At 42.3% G+C, this 15,333-nt stretch overlaps 1 protein-coding gene across 2 annotated transcripts in view; it reads right to left on the minus strand.

The window, feature by feature from the left end:
* Nucleotides 1-15,333, minus strand: part of LOC125463672 (zinc transporter ZIP11-like) — a 695,024-nt gene that overhangs the window by 80,302 nt on the left and 599,389 nt on the right. The gene's annotated exons all lie outside the window — the stretch shown is intronic.

The following is a 15,333-nucleotide window of genomic DNA, read 5'->3' on the forward strand; positions in this document are numbered from 1 at the left end:
TTTGAATATTTTATGCTTGTTCTAGTTCTATGAATGTTTCAGTGTGTCTCCTCCTGCTCTTTGTATTTTGAAATGAACTGCAGAGCCGCAGAAATCCTCAAACATGGAATAACACTGATACTGGTACCAGTCCAAGTCACGATGGTTAGAATTTTTCATGTGCTTGAAGTTTTTGTGCATTTTCATTTTCTCTCCAATTTTATTTGTTGCTAAAGGAACAAAAAGGGTTCCTATTTATATATTAACAGCTACAACTAAAGCAGAATTCTGCGGACGCTGGAAAGGTGAAAGATAAACAGAAACACTGAAAATACTTGGCAGGGCTGTATGGCATGTGTGGAGAGAGAAACATTTCAGGTCAATGTCCTTTCATGAGAAACCTTTGGCAGAATTTTGTTGAGGTGGTCAGGATCTCACCAACCAGCCGAGAGACTTGCCCAGCTACTTCCAGGAAAAGTTCATTGATGCTAATGCCAATCCCAAAATAGGGACAACACCAGCAGATAAGCCTGAAGTTAAGACCCCATGGTCCAAAGTTCCATCCAGTGAGAGCTAACGGACAATCAGAGGCTGGCATCTCTCACTTTCGTGACAATGCCATGGAGGAGCTCATGGCTACTGTTGGAGAAGCACCCAGGATGGCAGAGGATTGGCAGGATTCGTGGGGGGCATGTTGTGGTGAGTTATGAGCTTTGGAAGTGTGGGGACAGAGAAGCAGGCGGTGTCCAAGGGTGCTCAGAAGAGTGGGTCTTAGCATCCTACACCCCATGCCCAGTCCCTCAATCAGCCACTGAATGCCTTTGCCCGAGGAGGCTGACAAGTCAGTCATGTCACATGTCAATGAGTCCATTTACATCTTATCATATGGACATACAAACAAAAGTGTGCCACTTGACCCTTCGAGCCTGATCCTGCATTCAATAAGACCATGGCTGATTGGATTTTAACATCAACTTGACGTTCCTGCATTGTACTGGTAATCGTTCATCCCCTTGGTAATCAAGAATTTGTCTATCTCTGCCTTTTGAGGAAGGGAATTCTGAAGATTCAAAACTATCTGGGAGGGTTTGCTGCGGGGTTAATACCAGGAGTAAGGGGCCAAGCCCATAAGTGGCCCTTCGCTGCTGGTGGAGTCCTTGGACCCACCCTCCTCAAAGCTAATTCAGCTGGAGGGAGAATGGCTGCAGGAGTTTGGGAACACCACCACCCCACACAATCAGGTCCTTTCTCATCTCCAAACTCTCTACCTCTGGGAGAATATGATTGTGGTTTCTGGGCCCGAATTTCAGATTCTGCCAAGCTGGGATTGAAAATAGGAGGGTGCTGAAAATATCACCAAATGCCTAGACCTCCCTAACTCCATCCAGCTCAATTAATGTTGTTGATGTCCTATTGAGGTCTGATCACTGAGGATGAGGTTGATTTTCCAGTCAGTTTGCAGCCACACAAAGCAATAAAGGCCAGTTTGGCTGCCAGCGGACAGCCGCCTGGTGCCAGTGCAAGATGGCTCAAGGGAAGTGTGGTGCACAACAGGTAGAAAGGAGAAATGGAGACACCACAGATGACTATTTTCCAAACAGCGTGGATGTCTGACTCAAATTCCAGCCCAATGGCAGTGTTCAGAAGCTGCAGGGAAACCTTACCTGACCTGCTGAGTATTTCAGCATTCTCTACTTTTCCTTTGCATATTCATACCATTGACTGAAGGATAAATATTGGCTAGAATACCAGCAATCACCCTCTGCTCTTCAAGGAAAGTTACATGTCTGCCCAAGGTGGGCAGTGGGACTTTAGTTTAACAATTCATTCAAAAGATACAGCATTTGGCAATGTTGCACTCCCTAGTGCTGCACTGAAGTCTCAACCCAGATGCTGTTATCAAGTATGTGGAGTAGGCAACCTTGTGATTCAGAGACAGTCGTGTTGCCAATGAGCCAAAGCATTTGTTGTTCAGACGTGAATGGTGCTGGCATCAAGGTGCACTAATTTCCGATTCTTGGTTGTCCTGCAAAAGGGTGATAGCCTTCCTTTGTACAGCTACGTTCCTGGTGATGTTGGTGCCTCAATGATGGAGAGGATTGCTGAATTCTAGGGATAATGCCCATCAATAGTGACGGAATGGTGATACACGTCCAAGTTTGTGTGGAAGATGGACATGCTAAGTGTTCCTTTGAGATTGTTGCTCTTGGTGCTGGAATTTGCCAGGTACATATGATACAGAGAGCAGAGTAGACCATTTCATCCCTTGAGACTACTCTGATGCTTCAACAAGATATGATTGTATGTCCAGTTCTCATTTACCACCGATAACCCTTGATTTTCCCGCCTGACAAGAATTCATCAACCTCTGTCTTAACAATATTGAATGGCTCTTTCTCCACTATTTTCTGGGGCAGACATCCAAAGTCTCACAACCCAAGGAAGAGTTCTCCTCATCTCTGTCCGGAAAGGGCAACTCCTAATTTTCAAACAGGCCCCTCCGTTCTGAACTGACCCACAAGAGGAAACATCCTTTTCGCGTGATAAAGCATAGCATGCCATTATCCTTCTTGATAACGTGTTGATGTCAATGTAACCATGGTGATTTCCTGCTGGCCACACACACAAGGTGCACTCCCATCACCAATACACTGGCTACTGCTTGGTTGAAGTCTTAACATTTAAACTAATGCCGCGTGATCCAATCCAAACTAACTGTTCCATCTTAGCGTGTGGAAGCTTGGTCTCAGTGAATTACAGAAGAATCGTGCTATTATTTGTGTATTCCAGTTATAAGCTACAATGAAATATTGGTAGAGGTGATGTAACACAACAAAGCATACCTCAGTCAGTCTGTTAGATCTTACAAATGCATATCTTGCAAGATGGGAGTGCACCTTGTGTGTGTGGCCAGCAGGAAATCACCATGGTTACATTGACATCAACACATTATCAAGAAGCATATTTTGCTCTATTCCACTAAAAAGCATTAACTGCATTTCAGAAAGATTGTCACATATTAACAGCATAAAATCTCACTGTTAATACAATGTATTCACTATGCAGGACATGCACCATCTTAAAACCATTTGAAATCTAACATTAGTTCTGGGGCTATTATTTAACCTGTAAGTAACTTTGCCCATCCTTGGGTGTAAAACCAGTGTTAGGGTGCGTACGTTTCTAGCAACATTTTTGCGCATAGCCCTTGTAAATTTGACTAGAGCATAGGTTTAAGACCAGGGCTATCACAGACAAATGTTACAAACAGTTTGCTAAACAGATAGTGCCAAAGGCAACAATATAAAATCTTAAATATGTACAGCTAAGCAGAAGTGTATTTCCTAAATTACAGGTTCACATATAGAATGCGGCAGATGGATTAGTTGTGTTATTCTTAAGATAGTTTTTAAAGACCAAAGGAAAATACCAGCACAGTAGTGCAGTCATTTTTAAAGCTGCACACCCTTCATTGTGGCTCCTTCCCCAAATAACTGTCTTTGTAATTCTCAACATATGGATCAGGTTTGTCTCGTAACCTGTGGCTATGTAACCAGTTTAATGCCAACTGTGAATAAATGAGCTCAGCATCTTTGGTCTTTTGGGGTTGGTGACGGTGGGGGTTTGGATGTGTAGAGCAGGGGAAACTTTATCCAGTGGCATCACAAGATTCTCCACTGTTAGAACAACAAAATCGTGGCTGATCTGATTGTGGCCTCAACTTCACATTCCACCCTAACTCCCAAGAGACTTTGACTCCCCATGTTCGTTTCTGCCTTAAAAATATTCAATAACACTGTCTCTACCATTCCCTGTCAATCAGAATTCAGAGAGACTCTCCAACTTTAGAGAAAAGAATTCTCCTCATCACGATTTTAAATGGAAAAATCATTATTTTTAATTTATGCCTCTTTTTGTGCTCTCTCCCAAAAAAGGGAATGTCCATTCAGCATTGGCTTTCTCAGATTCCCTCAGAATCTTACTTGTTTCAATAAGATCATCCCCAATTCTCCTAAATTCCAATGGATACAGGGCCAACTGCCTTCCTCAAAAGATGAGAGATAACGGGAACTGCAGATGCTGGAAAATCCAAGATAACAAAGTGTGGAGCTGGATGAACACAGCAGGCCAAACAGCATCTTATGTGCTCCTAAGGTGCTGCTTGGCCTGTTGTGTTCATCCTGCTCCACACTTTGTTACCTTCCTCATAAGATGGACCCCTTATTCCAGGAAACAGTCAAATGAATCTTCTCTGAGCTGTTTCTAATACAATGATGTCCTCTCAAGAAGAAGAAGAAAAATCCTAGCACTCTCTATGTGTTCTCACTGACATTCCAGACTGTGGGAGCAAAACTCCATATTTTTACATCCAATTTGCCTTGTAATAGGCAACAGAATTGCACATGTCCTCTAATCATTTGTTTTACCTGTGTACCAACTTCTTGTGATTCAGGGACCAGAGAACCCAAATGCTTCTGTGCCGAGGGGGTCTTTAAGCTTTCTCCATTTAGACAATGCACTACTTTTTTATTTTTCCTGTTGAAGTGACAAGTTCACATTTTCCTACATGATATTCCATTTACCAAATATTTGCCCATTCCCTTAACCTATCCTATTTGTTTGCAGATGCCTATATCTGCTTCAAAACTGACTTTCTTACCTATCTTGGTCTCAACAGTAAATTTATACTTTGTGTCCTTTCCCAGTCATTGATATTTAATGCAAATTGTTGCGGCTGCAGCTCTGATTCTTGTGGCACTCCAGTTAATTATATATTGCCAGTCAAAACCAACTCCTTTATGTGTCTGTTTCCTGTTAGCCAACACATCCTCCATCCATGCTAATATCTCACATTCCCACACCATTAGCTCTAACATTGTTTAGTAACATTCGAGGTATGACCTTGTTAAATACCTTCTGCAAAGTTAATTACAGCATATTTGCAGGTTCCCCTTTATGCACATTGCTAATGACTTCCTGAAAGAACTTTAATAAATTAATTACGTGATTTCACCTTCATAGAACTATGTTAAATCTGCCTGATTACAATGGGATTTTCTAAATGACCACTATAACCTCCTTAATGAAAAATGTTCAACTAAGAAAGTATTTGTAGGTTAACATTGATATCCGATTTGCAAATTTCCTGTGAGTTGATTGCTTTAGCTGGTAGAATTTGGGCTATAGGGAATGGGAAAATTAGCATCCAACAGTTTTACTCGTGCCCTCTGCCCTGAACAGTGATCTGCTTATGGGTTGTTTGCCCGTGTACGTGACTCTAGTGGGTCTCTAATCAAACATGCGTCTGACATGTTCATAAGAGAAAATCAGATGCATTTAAATAGAGATAATGAGGTGTAGAGCTGGATGAACACAGCAGGCCGAGCAGCATCAGAGAAGCAGAAAGGCTGACGTTTCATGACAGTTTCATGGGAAATGTTCTAACCAGCTTGTATAAAAGGATATTGATTAATTGGGGTGTGTGATTACACATCAGATTGGATCAGAACAAATGAATAAATAAGAATATTTATTACCACCATTCCATTAGCTGTCTAGTGATACCCCAGGACTGATACCAATAGCTAAGATGATTTTCTACCCCTTACTGTGCATTTTGGATAAGCCAATGGGTTACTAGAGAATAGGTCTATATGCAGTGGTTGAAAACATTTTGTCTTGAATTTCTCAACCACTACATACTTTGCTTCACCAAATTATTTTAAGACAAGCTGTTGGATATGCATCAGCTTAGGTATTCAGGTAAAATCTCAGATAAGACAGAGGATAGCTGTGTCTTGAAATCCACATTGGATTTAAAAAAAGCAAGCACAGAACATTTCAGAAAATAATATTGCACCAGGATATGAATGAGATAAAGTCAGGCCAATCTTTATAATATGGAGAATTACCAAAATGGCAAGTGTGTGAGATACGCAGCTCCAGAAGTTTTTGGGCTGGAGATGTTACAGACTTCTAAACCATACTTCAGTGCTCAGGGGACCTACATGTAAAATAAGTCATGATTTGGCAACATTTAGTTATTGTTGATCAATCTTTGTGTGAGGGGATACACCACCGTGCAATCCGACCACTGTTATCTGCAGTCTAATGTTGCTGCCTGTACAAGTAGTGTAATGATTGATACACCTTGCATCAAATAATATAAGGGGAGTTGGGGAGAAAAGTATTTCAACTTTCAAATCAAATTCTCCACTATGTTTTATCACAACACACCTGAAAATGTGGCAATTAACATTTATTATGTTAACCTTGTGGAGCCCCCATTACAAGTACAGTACGATGAAAATATTTGTGACAGAAGTGTAACCCAAAACTACCACAAATTGTCTCCAAGAATGTTTCAGCATGTAATTAGAGTAATTACAGGAAAACATATCGCAGTGTTATTATAGGCTGAGATCCACTGTTATTTCTCCCCCTGAGGTAGGTACCCTATTGTTGAGAGATCTGACTGGGTGTTGAGACTGCAGTGCTAGATGGCATTCAGATCTGTCCTCTGAAGGATTAAAATGTGTCAGTGATGATGCGCATTCCATTAAGCTCAAACGGCACAACACCCTGGAACACCGCAATCATGTCTTGCGGGATGCTCCTGCATCAGCATTTTAAAATGAGAAGGACAAATGTTGCTTTTCCAAGGGCATGTGTAATTCAGAAAAGCTTTTCAGCAATTTTTTGACCCTCTTGCTTCATTCTTTACTCAACTGTGTCTCTTTTGTTCACTGATTCTACAATCATTACATCTGAGAAGATTACATATGCCTGTATGATTTGGGAAAATGACAAAATACATTAATGACATCTTTATGCCATTAATGCTCCTGGGAACCAGGCAGAAACCTCATAAACATAAACTCTCAACATGCTATAACCTTTCCACAAACTATCTCTGTAAGCTACATACCCAACATAGAGTAATTGAGATGTACACCGTGGAAACTGACCTTTTGGTCCAACTTGTCCATGATGACCATATGTCCTAAATTAATCAGGTCCCATTTGCAAACATTTGGCCCATATCACTCTAAACCCTTCCTATTCATGTACCCATCCAGATGCCTTTTAAATATTGGAATTGTACCAGCCTGCACCACTCATCTTAAAGCTCATTTCATATGTGTACCACCCTCCGAGTGACAAAATTGCCTTCAAGTCCCTTTTAAATTTTTTCCATCTCACCTTAAACCTATGCCCCTCTAGTTTTGGACACCCCTACCCTGAGGAAAAGACCTTGGCTGCTCATCCTATCCATGCTCCTCATGATTTTATGAATTTCTATAAGGTCACTGCTCAGCCTCCAACGGTCCAGGGAAAACAACCCCGGCCTATTCAGCCTCTTGCTATGACTCAAACCTTCCAACCCTGGAAACATCCTTGTAAATCTTTTTTGAACCCTTTCAAGTTTTAAAACATCTTTCCTGGAGCTGTGTGACCAGAACTGAACACAGTATTCCAAAAGTTGCCGAACCGATGTCCTGTACATTTGCAACATGACCTCCCAACTCCTATACTCAATACAGCGACCAATAAAGGCGAGCGTGCCAAACACCTTTTTCATTATCCTGTCTGCCTGTGACTCCACTTTCAAGGTACTGAAACATTACATTGAGTTATTCACAGTTATACTGAAATCAATATTACATGGTTTTCGTAAAGGAAAACAAAAGTATCAACCATGAAGACATTAATTAGTGTGGAGGTCATATCATGCAGGTTGTGCATGGTACTAGTGGGAGTGTAACTGCATCTTATGCAATGCCAAATTAAAAACCGTTAATTGTCATCATTAAAAAGACTCAGAGATAATGGGAACTGCAGATGCTGGAGATTCCAAGATAATAAAATGTGAGGCTGGATGAACACAGCAGGCCAAGCAGCATCTCAGGAGCACAAAAGCACAGGCCCGAAACGTCAGCTTTTGTGCTCCTGAGATGCTGCTTGGCCTGCTGTGTTCATCCAGCCTCACATTTTATTATATTAAAAAGACTCTCCCTAGTCTAGAGATAGTAAGTAAAAACCAAACGAATTGCAGATGCTGTAAATCAGGAACAAAAACAAAGTTGCTGGAAAAGCTCTGCAGATCTGGCTGCATCTGTGAAGGGAAAAAACAGAGTTAATGTTTTGGGTCCGGGGTCTGACCCAAAACATACTTTCCTGCTCCTCTAATACTGCCTGGCCTGCTATGTTCCTCCAGCTCCACACTGTGGTATCTCCCAAGTCTAGATTTTTTAACATTCTCAGACCTGCAAAGAGATCATCAAAGTGTGACTGCAGGGACATGGGAGGGGAAAAATATAAATTGCAAGTACTGTCTACTCCGTTCTCTACTTCCATTCCAACTTCTATTATGTTCTTGAAGTTTCAGCATACCTTGATTGGGATACAACTGGAAAATTCTCAAGAAATTTTCTACTCCTCTGAAACATGCAGACTGACGTTGAAGTTTGAATCAATGGACTAAATATTACTTTTATCTGCAACAGCTATTTCAACCAAAGGGAGGTTGTTGCCCATATTTTAAACAGATTCACCATATCAAAAATAATTTTCTGTCTCTCATCTTTTGTTGAAAGCATCAAGAAATTCCTTGTTCCATTCAGCTATGAAGTGTAAAACAGATAGAACACTTAAAGGCATGACGATAGTTGAGACAAAGCTGGTAAGCTTCTCAAGACTTTTTTTTCAAATATGACCTTAATCTTTTAATGATGAAGAGAGAAAGAACTTGCAATCAGACAGAGGCTTTCACAGCCTTAAGATATCCAAAAATTCCAAGCAATCAATTAATTAACATTTTTTGAACTGCTGTCACAATTGTTAGCAAGGAAAGACAATGGAACAAATAATGACATTGCTTTTTGTTGGTGATTAAGCAGAGGAGGGGAAAACTGTTGGTCATGATCCTGAGAAAACTACGTGCTCTGCTTAATAAAGTTATTTTTTCAATTAATATTTTACAGCCATCATCTGACAAAACACTGGCTCACTACCTTATCTGAAAGGCAGTGCATCTAGCAATGTGGCAAGCTGAGGCAAGGTTATCTGAGTCAGTCCTCAACTTGAGATAATACAACTAATCCACAGCAAAGTGTGCTACTCAGGCAAGCAGGGGCATGAAAATGACCTCAAGTTATGTTGCCCTCCATGAGGGGAAAGGACCACTGGTTTGCGCAGTATAGATTGTTCTCTGCTGATGGAAGCCGTGAAAAAAGTTTGCTGGATTTGCTAAAGTCAGCGACATTTAAAAATATGGTGATTCTGGTGGATGTTTGCTGCACAAGAATCGTCACTCATCTCTCTCGGCCTAACAGTGAGAAGGGTGTAAATTGAAGTAAATTTGTGTCTTTCACAACCTCAAGACATCTTCTGGTGGTTCACAGCCAGTGAAGCGTGTTTGAGTGTAGTCACTGTCATTATCTGGAATCTAGTACCTCACTGATCACCATGTAGAACAACAAATGAGAACACTCTTCAACCTAACTTGGTCTAGGATTAGTCAAACTAGGTAATTGATTTCATGCATCAGTGGAAAAAAAAACACTAGTGAAGAGGACTTTATGCAAACATTGAAACATTGAAATAAAACTCCTGAGAAAAGTCAATTCAAATATGTGAAAAACAGCAGCTTAGACATGCAAAACAAAAGGAGCACTGTCTACATCCTCACCATGTAGCAGATTTGATTAAAACAAAATTCTCCATCACAAGCCCTGAGTAATGCCTGAAATCACAGACTGGATATAAATGTAGTTAACAGCCTAATCCATTGGCCACATGTTCACGTAGTTCAGACCATTTCCAGCCAAGCTGCCATAAGGGGAGCCTAGGCAACAGTGAAAGAGCTCACTGCAGAGAAATGAAACAGACAATGTGCAGAAATCCCGTTAGCTGAATATGGTCCAATAGTTCTTGTGGAGTTAGCAGATAGGGCTACAGCAACCGATTCATCAGTTACTAATTGCCACTGAGATGAAATTAAGCAATGCAGCCACCCAGAAGTTCTGTCATTGTTACATTCACTGCAGCCTTCGGCAAAGATATGTTTTAAATGATTGTTCTGTGAAGTTCATATGTGATTTCAATTACCAGTGAGCTGTTTGCATTTTCAACCTGCTTTCATGAAGAGGACATTTTAATAAAACAAGTGTGTTAATGGTTTACTCTCTAAGGCTCAATTTCTACTCAGCGGGGGAAATTAGCCTGAGGTGTCTGTGATAGGGGATGTGCCCACAGTAGCACCAGCAAACCGTGCCATTCAAAACAGCTTTGATAATCAGAGACCTGATCCATTTTAACACCCAGACTGTAGGCTTTTTTTTCCTATTTTCCCCTGGTCCATCGGGTTGACTCGATCTCAATAACCCTAGGCGATATTAAGAACGGGATACACCCAAAGGTTTATTAAAGCAAGGTTTACTGCAAAAATAGTGCAAAAAACTCTTACCCATACAAAGCTTACACTCACCGGTTTAGATGGACTTGTCCAAGGATCAGACTAAAACAGATGATGGCAGTCAGATCTGTCTCAAACTCCAGGCTCTGTTCAGAAGACCTCCCCATGAACTAGCTAACTGTAATCTGAGATAATGGGAACTGCAGATGCCGGAGAATTCCAAGATAATAAAATGTGAGGCTGGATGAACACAGCAGGCCAAGCAGCATCTCAGGAGCACAAAAGCTGACGTTTCGGGCCTAGACCCTTCATCAGAGAGGGGGATGGGGAGAGGGAACTGGAATAAATAGGGAGAGAGGGGGAGGCGGACCGAAGATGGAGAGTAAAGAAGATAGGTGGAGAGAGTGTAGGTGGGGAGGTAGGGAGGGGATAGGTCAGTCCAGGGAAGACGGACAGGTCAAGGAGGTGGGATGAGGTTAGTAGGTAGCTGGGGGTGTGGCTTGGGGTGGGAGGAAGGGATGGGTGAGAGGAAGAACCGGTTAGGGAGGCAGAGACAGGTTGGACTGGTTTTGGGATGCAGTGGGTGGGGGGGAAGAGCTGGGCTGGTTGTGTGGTGCAGTGGGGGGAGGGGACGAACTGGGCTGGTTTAGGGATGCAGTAGGGGAAGGGGAGATTTTGAAACTGGTGAAGTCCACATTGATACCATATGGCTGCAGGGTTCCCAGGCGGAATATGAGTTGCTGTTCCTGCAACCTTCGGATGGCATCATTGTGGCACTGCAGGAGGCCCATGATGGACATGTCATCTAAAGAATGGGAGGGGGAGTGGAAATGGTTTGCGACTGGGAGGTGCAGTTGTTTGTTGCGAACTGAGCGGAGGTGTTCTGCAAAGCGGTCCCCAAGCCTCTGCTTGGTTTCCCCAATGTAGAGGAAGCCGCACCGGGTACAACGCATCATCCTCCAACACTTCCGACATTTACAATCCGACCCCGCCACCCAAGACATTTTTCCATCCCCTCCCCTGTCTGCTTTCCGGAGAGACCACTCTCTCCGTGACTCCCTTGTTCGCTCCACACTGTCCTCCAACCCCACCACACCCGGCACCTTCCCCTGCAACCGCAGGAAATGCTACACTTGCCCCCACACCTCCTCCCTCACCCGCATCCCAGGCCCCAAGATGACATTCCACATTAAGCAGAGGTTCACCTGCACATCTGCCAATGTGGTATATTGCATCCACTGTACCCGTTGTGGCTTCCTCTACATTGGGGAAACCAAGCGGAGGCTTGGGGACCGCTTTGCAGAACACCTCCGCTCAGTTCGCAACAAACAACTGCACCTCCCAGTCGCAAACCATTTCCACTCCCCCTCCCATTCTTTAGATGACATGTCCATCATGGGCCTCCTGCAGTGCCACAATGATGCCACCCGAAGGTTGCAGGAACAGCAACTCATATTCCGCTTGGGAACCCTGCAGCCATATGGTATCAATGTGGACTTCACCAGTTTCAAAATCTCCCCTTCCCCTATTGCATCCCTAAACCAGCCCAGTTCGTCCCCTCCCCCCACTGCACCACACAACCAGCCCAGCTCTTCCCCCCCACCCACTGCATCCCAAAACCAGTCCAACCTGTCTCTGCCTCCCTAACCGGTTCTTCCTCTCACCCATCCCTTCCTCCCACCCCAAGCCGCACCCCCAGCTACCTGCTAACCTCATCCCACCTCCTTGACCTGTCCGTCTTCCCTGGACTGACCTATCCCCTCCCTACCTCCCCACCTACACTCTCTCCACCTATCTTCTTTACTCTCCATCTTCGGTCCGCCTCCCCCTCTCTCCCTATTTATTCCAGTTCCCTCTCCCCATCCCCCTCTCTGATGAAGGGTCTAGGCCCGAAACGTCAGCTTTTGTGCTCCTGAGATGCTGCTTGGCCTGCTGTGTTCATCCAGCCTCACATTTTATTAACTGTAATCTGAGCTGAGCTTGATTATACTTTTCTTCCAAACAGATACACTGTGCTTTAAACTTTGACACTATCCATTCTCCAGCAAATGACCAGTTTGACCACAGACAAACATCATAAACACAATCAGTCATTAGTTTGATCAATTTACTCATTAAGACTCATTTGTTTCACTTTGGGAAAGAGGCCTGGGTTTAATGAACTTTGACCTTAGGCTTCATACTGTTACCACTTTTTATGTCATTTATGATATTTACACAGCATAATTCTATGTACTCTCTGTTTAGCTGTTAAATAGTTTACAATTTCACATCTGATTCACTGTTTTAAACAAAACTCCTGCTTTTCAGTGTTATTGTGACAGTAACACACATACACACAACATACCCACCTTCAGCAAAACAAAGAAACGCATTAAAACAGTGGTCATTAAATCCTTAGATCACCATTTGACAGATCAACTTTCCCAAATTGCAAACTTCATATTTTTTGTCATTCTCATTTCATTTCAGTTTGGTTAACCCAGCAAATTTGAGGTTAATATTTAAAAGGCCTTATTCACTAACCAAAAAGCAAAACTCCTCCTGAACTCACACCAACTCATGGAGAGGAACTGAATTTTGGGAGACAAATGAGAATTGCTGAGAAACCAAGGGAATGGTCTCCATCAAAGCTGAAGTAGTCATTGGAGAGCTGAAGTAGGTGTCGATAGCTGAAGAAGTGGGATGGTTGTTTTGGGCTGGGCAAAGCTAAAGGTTTCCTTGTGGGGCTTGGAGGAGCACTCCCACTACTCAAGCCTCACCACAAATCAAAAAATATATTTTCACTTGTGGCAACAGCAACAATTATCAACCTATCAATGTTCGTATGGTGCATAGCTATCGGAAAATGTGGATTATAATGGAAACATGTTTGAACACACTAGGAACACAAACCCATCGAGTAACACCGGACCATTTGATCTCACTGACGATCCAATTCTGTCACCATACTCCTCCACCCAGATAAACAAGTTTGAATTGGGCCTTTGGATTCTGAAGACATTGATGATGGGAAGTAGGGGGATCTGAATGGAAGATATTCTGTGAGCAGACCCTCCATTTACCCCAATACCACATCACGTGGATATTTTGGGAGGAGATTTCTCCCCAAACAACTACAACGGACTTGGCATCACCTGTCAGCTGGTGAGTGTCTATTTGAGGTCACAGAGTCATACAGCATAGGAGTAGCCCTTCAGCCCATCAAGTCACTGCCACCCTATCTACACTAATCCAATTTATTCTGAAGGACCTCAAATATTGATTAAATTTACCATAAACTAATCAATTCCAGAAAGGAACAATTTCCTTGTCTGTAGACCAAGCAGTTCTGTAGTTGGAGCAAGATAATGTTTAAAAAAATTGCAAGAAGACTTCTTCTTTAGTACCATGTGGAACACTTGCATGATGATGTTGGTTCACTGCATCCGAACAGCATAGCTCAGTGAGGCCACTGCACACTTTCATGTCTTGGCAATATACTCCAGCGATGCAAAATATCACAGCTCCAGGCATTTCTTACATGGTCTCTAGCCAGGGGTTGGATGCTGGAATTTTAGAGCCATGAGAGATGACACTCAGGAATTTCGTGGTTTAAGAGTTTTCATGATGATATTTTGCGGTATTGCATAATGGTGTATGGGTCTGAATGGGTTAACACTAAGAATTGCCTTAGCACCACCTTCTATCAAGATGCCATAGAGGTCAAACAGAACAGCCTCAAAGGAGCAATACCTATCAACATGGTCATCTTCATAAGTCTCTGTTACAACAGTTAGCACATCAGCGTAACTTGTACCTGATTTCTATCATATACTGAACAACATCTTGTTTAAGACCAAGGTCTTTTCTCATTGAATTACCAAGTGGTTTCTTCTATTACACTAGCCCAACCAGGCCTCAGCGATCCCCACCAGTGAGAAGGATAGGGGCAGCAAATCTACCACATAGCTTATCTAATACGATGAGCATGGGTAGGATTCATGTTATACCACTTACTAAATTCTGATGTGATGCAGTGAGTGGGATTAGTCCTTCTGTAGTATTTCTGAAAATTCCCTAGAGCCTGAACATTAAGGATTATAGCTCATTATAGTTTGGAAAAGGGCCTTTTAAAATAAACAGTAATGTTAATTCTGGAGTACCTAAGAGGCACAGTCATGAAGATGCTGCCTCGTGAAAACAAATGGCGTTCACAGAATTGCTGCCTAAGTGAAGAAAAATGAGGTTCTGCCATCCTTTACCAATAAACAGATGGGGAGCAGAGAAGCTGTAAATAGCAAGAAGGGTTGAATGGCAGATTTGGAGGTTCTTAAATGTTAAGGCCATACATAAGAAGTTTTTTTAAATTTATAAGTAACTTGATCTAAAAATCCACCAGCAGACCAGAAAAGTTATTACAGATGTATAGATGTTATTACAAGTTTCTAAAATGAAGCTGGACAAGAGAGTGTCCCATTTAAAACTGTCAGTCACTGCAAAACTTGATCCAAAAGTACGGGCCACGTATCTGGCAATGAAAGCCAGTTGATGTTGAAAATGTCAGCATCATATGCAATATGAGTAGGTCACTATTTTACAAAGGCTATGAACACAGAATTCAGAATTCCCAATTCGTGGTTTAATTTTCCACCTTCTGGAACTATCTTTACCCCAAAAAGAAAAGGCCACGACTTGCCACACAGATTTTCATTTCATTCTGATCATTACTGTTCGCTCCCTTCTACTGCCCAATTCTCAGAGACATTGTGCAATCTCAGGGATTTTTCAACTTTACACCTCAGATCAACTGAACCATCAGCAGCACACTCCGAATACTCTACTTCATTTTAGGAGCAGTGGCCTACAAGATTCGAAAATGTTTACATCACCTATAATGATGCATATCATCTAAAGTCTTGGACATCCTGTAACATGGAATCTTGTAGATTTAATCT

Source organism: Stegostoma tigrinum, chromosome 22, assembly GCF_030684315.1.
Source record: "Stegostoma tigrinum isolate sSteTig4 chromosome 22, sSteTig4.hap1, whole genome shotgun sequence".
NCBI lineage: Eukaryota > Metazoa > Chordata > Chondrichthyes > Orectolobiformes > Stegostomatidae > Stegostoma > Stegostoma tigrinum.